Here is a 7,086-nt window from a genome sequence, read left to right as displayed (position 1 = left end):
TCACTCACGTGTCTGGGAACATGGTTATTAAAATGTGTACCTTGCTTCCTAGAGAAGGAAAGACCCCAAAGTGATTTGTAACAAAAAAGGATGAAATGCTTACAAGATAATAATGAAAAACCAGAAACAAGATAAAACAATGGTGCGAAGCATAAAAAGAGTGCAGGAGTCAGGTCATAAAGGTATTCTTTAAAAGGGGACATCATAATCAGTTTCCTGGATGTGGGAAAAGAGGAAGCCAGTGAGCCTTTCTTCGTAAGGTGTTTTAAAAGATCAGGTGCCATTGCTAATAAGAACTATGGACTGGTTGCAACACTTAAGTGTCCATAGCAGGCCCTCTGTTATCAAGGCTTGGGAAAGAGTATATGGGAGAAGGTGCTTCTTTAGATATTCAGGACCTGTATGGCTTTCTAGCACAATCCTGTGTGTGTTTATGTAAATAGTGTTCACTGGGGCATACAGTGTGATTAGGATTACAACCTTAAAAATAAAACCGATACTTTGAACTGGGCCCAGAAACTCATGATAATCAGTGCAATTGTTTGAGAGCTGGAGTTATATCAGCTAGAGAGCCAGTCAATAAAGGATAACGCTGTTATCTTAATGGAAATCTTATGTTTTGTGACCAAATGTGGGCTGTCCAATTTAATTTCTTTAAACTGCAACCTGTTTCTGTGAGAGTTGAATTAAGAGCTCTTACAATCTTCTTGGTTATAAACGAACCAAATAATTCCATAGTGAAGCAGATACCAATGGGTAAAAGTAGTTTACTGTTTCAGGAGAGGTCTTTCTTCCACTGGTGTACCCTACATTTGAGAGGTAATGAGCAAGAAAATAATGTAGGGTGTCTTCTTTGGCCATGCTGTACAAGAACAGAGATAATTACTAAACATTTATATAGCTCTTGAGAGTGTTAAAAGTGCTTCATATACATTATGTCAGTAATCCTTACAACAACCTTGCGAAGTAGATCAGAGTTTTTATTTCCATGCTGCAGAGCGGGGGTTAAGAAATAGTGACTTGCTTAAGACTACCTAGTGAGTTCATGGCTGAGGGCCAATTTAGATGTTCTGTAAACAGGATATCTGCTTTGGGCGAGGTGGGGATTATCCCACCCATCATTTTCCTGATTTAAATTGCTCCCCCCAAGCTATTTGCCCCATGGGAGGGAAATGTATATGTATGTTTTGCAGTAGTAAGGAAGACAAGAGCTTCCTGGAAGCAGTAATATTTGACAGGCACAGGATTTCTCTTCCGCTTAAGCCAGCCCACAGATTTGGGATAAGATCTTCTCTTGCTACCACAGTTGATCTTGGTGGTTTTTATGCCTAGCTTGGCTAAAGAGTGCTAATGTCTGTATTTAAACAAGCAACAGGTAGAACTGGAAATACCTGGAAACACATCAGATAACTGGAAACCATATTGTATATGCTCAGTTTATAAATAGTGTCTACACATCACAATCAATGGTAATTGAAAATAGAGACAAATAGCAGAGTCATCTGTCAGAAACCTCAAGGTACTATTGGAGGCTTATCTCCACAATCTTGGCATATTTGAATTTGGGCTTTCACAATAATCCATTCAGCATACTGTATTGCGGACTTTAAGGGTACAGAAACTGTATATTGTATACTTAGATTTCATTCAGATAAGGGAGTTAAACAAAGGAATAACCCAAACATTAGCAATGGAGATCAGTAAAGCAATTGGGATTGTTTTTACATGGAGGTCACTCTCGTTTTAATATAAACACAAGCTGTATATAAGTCAAGCCCCATCTTAAACCACTGTAGTCTTTTAACCCACCAGTAATTACTACTCTGTACACAGGAGTCGAGGTAAGAGGCCTCAGTTTAGTTATAACATACACACTCTGTAGAGGTTTTGTAATTTGTAAAACTGTCTACTCAGAAGTGAGCCCCATTTTATTCACTGGTACTTACTCTTAGGTAAATGTGTACAGGAGTATAGCCTTAATAGCCTTATGGGGACCCACATCTTTAGATGGTACTGTGTTTTACCTGGAAAAGTTTTCCCTTACTTCAAAATGTGGTGAGATGGCTAGATAGCATCACGGATGCAATGAATATGAACTTGAGCACGCTCCGGGAGAGAGCGCAGGACAGGAAGGCCTGGCGTGCTATGGTCCCTGGGGTCACGAAGAGTCGGACACGACTGAACGACTGAACAACAACAACAACACCTGTTGTGTTTGGGGGGCTGCCTGCCTATTCTGCTAAGTGGGGCCTTGGACTTCCGCCCCAACTTCTGCCCTGATGGCACTGCTGCAGTGGCATTAACGAAAACAAAGAAGCACTTCTCTTCAAAAAGCTACTAGGCAAGTTGCTGTTTTTCAGCCTTTTCTGAATTTCATTTTTGAAAAATCTGTAGACCTCCTTGTTCAAGAGCTCACTCTATGTTATGTTCCATATGACTGAAACTAGCTCAAAGTGGGCTAGATGAAACAACGATCTGGTGGATCCACAGTTGGCTACAGAATCGGACTCAAAGAGTGCTTATCAATGGGACCTTCTCAAACTGGGGAGAGGTAACGAGTGGGGTACCGCAGGGCCCAGTGCTCTTCAACATTTTTATTAATGACTTGGAGGAGGAGGTGCAGGGGATGCTGATCAGATTTCCAGATGACACAAAATTGGGCAAGATACCTAATACCCTGGAAGACAGAAATAAAATTCAAAGTGATCTGGATAGACTGGAGCGCTGGGCAGAAAACAACAGAATGACATTTAATAGGGATAAATGCCAAGTTCTGCACCTAGGAAAAAAGAAACCAAATGCAGTTACAAGATGGGGGATACGTGGCTCAACAACACTACAAGCAAGAAAGATCTTGGAATTGTTGTCGATCACAAGCTGAATATGAGCCAACAATGTGATGTGGCTGCAAAAAAGGCAAATGCTCTTTTGGGCTGCATTCACAGAAGCATAGCTTCCAAATCCCGGGAAGTACTAGTTCCCCTCTACTCAGCACTGGTTAGGCCTCATCTGGAGTACTGTGTCCAGTTCTGGGCACCACACTTTAAGAAGGATGCAGACAAGCTGGAGAGGGTTCAGAGGAGGGCAACAAAGATGATCAGAGGACTGGAAACAAAGCCCTATGAAGAGAGACTGAAAGAACTGGGCATGTTTAGCCTGGAGAAGCAAAGACTGAGGGGAGATATGATAGCGCTCTTCAAGTACTTGAAAGGTTGTCACAGAAAAGAAGGCCAGGATCTCTTCTTGATCATCCCAGAGTGCAGGACACGGAATAATGGGCTCAAGTGACAGGAAGCCAGATTCCGGCTGAACGTCAGGAAAAACTTCCTGTTAGAGCAATTGGTTAGAATGGAACCAATTCCCTGGGGTTGGGGAGTGGGCTCTCCCACACTGGAGGCATTCAAGATGAGGCTGGGCAGTCATCTGTCAAGGATGCTCTGACTTGGATTCCTGCATTGAGCAGGGGGCTGGACTCGATGGCCTTGTAGGCCCCTCCCAACTCTACTATTCTATGATTCTATTCTACTATTCTATGATTCTATGAATACAACCATTGTATCCCTCATGTCATTATGTTAATGAGTGGATGCATCACAAAGTTGACTAGTGGCTCCTTCACACAGTTTTTTTTAGTGTGATTGTCATTTTTCCCACACACTTCATAGGATTTTGTTGTCCTGCAGCTGTTGTCCCACCTCTTCTCTCCCCCTGCCCCCATTTCCCCAGGTTCTTAATGGGGAAAATGCAGTGTTTTCTCTGGTAGCACCATCAAACTGCCACCTCCTGCCAGTGTACTTGTGCCATGGCCCAATGAGTCATTTTTGTGTGGGTGTTTGTTGGGGGTACAGTTATCATGATGACACCTGTGACACCAATGGCGTGGGACTGTCACCCTGCTGCGCTTGTGCTCTTTCGCCTGTTTTCCATTCCGCTATTGATTGCTTAAGAGCCTCGTGTGGCGCAGAGTGGTAGGCGGCAGTATTGCAACCGAAACTCTCCCCACAACCTGAGTTCGATCCCAGCGGAAGCCGGGTCTCGGGTAGCCGGCTCAGGTCGACTCAGCCCTCCATCCTTCCGAGGTCAGTAAAATGAGGACCCAGCTTGCTGGGGGAAAGGTAGTCAGGACTGGGGAAGGCAATGGCAAACCACCCCACTACAGTCTGCCATGAAAACACCAGAGTAAGTGGTGTCCCTCTAGGGGTCAGTAATGACCCGGTGCTTGCACAGGAGGAACCTTTCCTTCACTGATTGCTTGCAGAGAACAGTGTGGTAGGAGTCTGTAAGCCTAGTACAGCAGCTTTGATGCCTCTCCTCCATTTCTCCTTCTTGCCTACTCCCACCACCACTCCAGCAGCAGGATGGGATAAGGGATTGCTCTGCTCTGGAAGTGCTGCCCGGAAAACTTTTAACCCTTCCTATTCATTCTCCATGTACACACAACCAAGAAGTGTAACCTCTTCCTGTTCAATTCCCTCTCCCCGTGTATACACAAACGTGACTTGCGCACATGGGGGATGGGCTACTCTGCAAGTTTTCTATTCAATCACCATTACACACAAAGGAGAGAAATGTAACTGCTTGTTTTTGGGTGGCAGGGAGCAAACTTCCTACTTTGCGAAAGTACTGTGGAATACAGTGGCCAAGGTAGGGATCAGAGAGAGTGGAAGTGAAAAGGGGAGGCAAAGAAACTGAAATGAAAAAGTTCATGCCGAGAGTGGGGAGGGGCTATGGTAGAGGGAGTGGACAGCGGGGCATACAATGATGTTGACATCCAAAAACATCCCACCAGGCTCCACCCACCAGTGTAAATAGCAGTTGTTGTTCAGTCGTGTCCAACTCTTCGTGACCCCATGGACCATAGCATGCCAGGCCTTCCTGTCCTGCGCTCTCTCCTGGAGCGTGCTCAAGTCCATATTCATTGCATCGGTGATGCTATCTAAGCATCTTATCCTCTGCCGTCCCCTTCTCCTTTTGCCTTCAATGTTTCCCAGCATCAGGGTCTTTTCCAGGGAGTTTTCTCTTCGCATTAGGTGGCCAAAATATTTGAGCTTCAGCTTCAGTATCGGTCCTTCCAAGGAGCACTCAGGGTTGATTTCCTTTAGGATTGACTGATTTGACCTCCTTGCAGTCCAGGGGACTCATAAGAGTCTTCTCCAGCACCACAGTTTATGCAGTAAAGAAAAACCAGCTGTGTAAAGAGACGATTTAAAATCCCGCAAAGAATCCAAAAGAAGGAGCGGTAAATCGCAGGATAAAAGCCTCGTGTGGAGCCCTACTTCACAAATTCCACAGATATCCAGAGATGTAGCTTTGCTTGTCTGTTGCCACAAAATCAACAGTGTGTCTTGTAGCATCTTAAAGACAACAAAATTATAGCATATGCCAACCTTCTCCAACCTCGTGCCCTCCAGATGTGTTGGACTTCAACTCTTATCATCCCCAGACAGGTGATGGGAGTTGTCCTCCAACACATAAGGAGGGCACCAGGTTGGGGAAGGCTGGCTTATAGGTTTTGTGAATTCAGGTCCACTTCATCAGGATGTGATGATGCAGACTCTAGTTCATATTTGTCAAGTCTTTAAGATGCTCCATGACTCCATGTTTTTACATTCCACAGAATGAAGCAAGAGAGAAAGCTCAAGTGAGGCTTCCTTCTTCCTGGGTCTTGTGTAAAGGAGTTGATACATGCATATCTTCCATTACCCAAGACTCCGAAATATGGGAGGGGGAAGTACAACTCATACTGCCTCACCACTTCTGTGGAATCTATGGAGCTATATTTAGTTGATCTGGGATTGCCCTTGTGATGTCCACAATTTATATTACGGCTGTGATGTGGGTTCACTTCAAATGGCACACCTGTGCTATGCTCAAGTCCCTGCTGTCTCCAACTGGGAATGGTTCAACACACTTCCTGCATGACTCAGCTAAGTCTCATGGGGTTCTCCAGACCTCCATCAAGGGCAGAAGCATTCCAGACCCAATAATACAATGCAACCGATGCTGGCTGCTTCCCTCTGAAACTCTGTCCTCCTGATACATGGATATACCTTACATTTTCCTTTAGCTGCTGATCTGCATACTGCTGTGTTTGACCCCTTCTCTTAAACTACGTAAGTTGTGCAAATGCAAGTATTTTGGAAAATCTGGAGAGAATTATCTGTATGTCCCCAGTAAGGCCCCTATTTTGACTACAGTTTGCAGGGAAGGGTACATACTATGCCAAACACCCACAAATACGTATTTCAAATAAAATACTATCCAGGGCAATTACTGATTAACTTCTTAAAAGCCCAATTATTTGTTCTGAGAGGGAGGCCTTGTTCAAGGGCTCCTTCACATTGAGCTTTTATCCTGCGATTGAGATTGCTCCTTCAGGGAAGTTTGCAGACTCCTTACATGATGCCGTGATCATTCAAGGTGTCTCCTGCACTAAATGCCCTTTGTTCCGTTTTTAAATAGATTGCTGATAATGAGCTATCAAATTCTTCCTTGTGTTCCGTGAAAAGAGGAAAAGTAGCAAGAAGAGGAGCAAAATCAATGAAAAATAATGGAAGACTCAGATGGGGGGCAGGGAAGGAAGCCTCATTTTAAATGCAGGATTTTAGACTGTTGTAGAGATGCCCCAAGGCAATGTGATCTCCTGAGAAGCAGTTCACTTCTAAAATGTGGGAGTGATTGTTTCTGTTTTTAAAGGAAGATAAGCTGGAAGCTCTGGCTTTGTATTCCAGGTATGTGATGACTGGGTATGATGGTTAGTGATAGTCAGCATTTGCTCATTTCTTTATATGATCATTTATACTACATCCAGTGCTCGCTCCAAGTTTTGAAGGGCCCTTAGGCAAAACACCCTCAGTGTGCCCCCTCCCTCAGTGGGTCTACCTTCGCACCACCACTGTCACCAGTTGCTATTGTTCTTAGTCTTCTTTCTCATCATTGCTGCTACTAGCTGGCTTGACAGGCAGAGAGGCAGTGAGCGAGCAAGCGGTGGCATCTACTGCTCCTCATCCCGGGAAGTACCAGTTCCCCTCTACTCAGCACTGGTTAGGCCTCATCTGGAGTACTGTGTCCAGTTCTGGGCAACAC

This window comes from Heloderma suspectum, chromosome 5 (genome assembly GCF_057233095.1).
Source record: "Heloderma suspectum isolate Gila_16-S chromosome 5, 16-S_ref, whole genome shotgun sequence".
Classification (NCBI taxonomy): Eukaryota; Metazoa; Chordata; class Lepidosauria; order Squamata; family Helodermatidae; genus Heloderma; species Heloderma suspectum.
The sequence above is the reverse complement of the archived record's forward strand: the minus strand, read 5'-3'. Positions refer to the sequence as shown.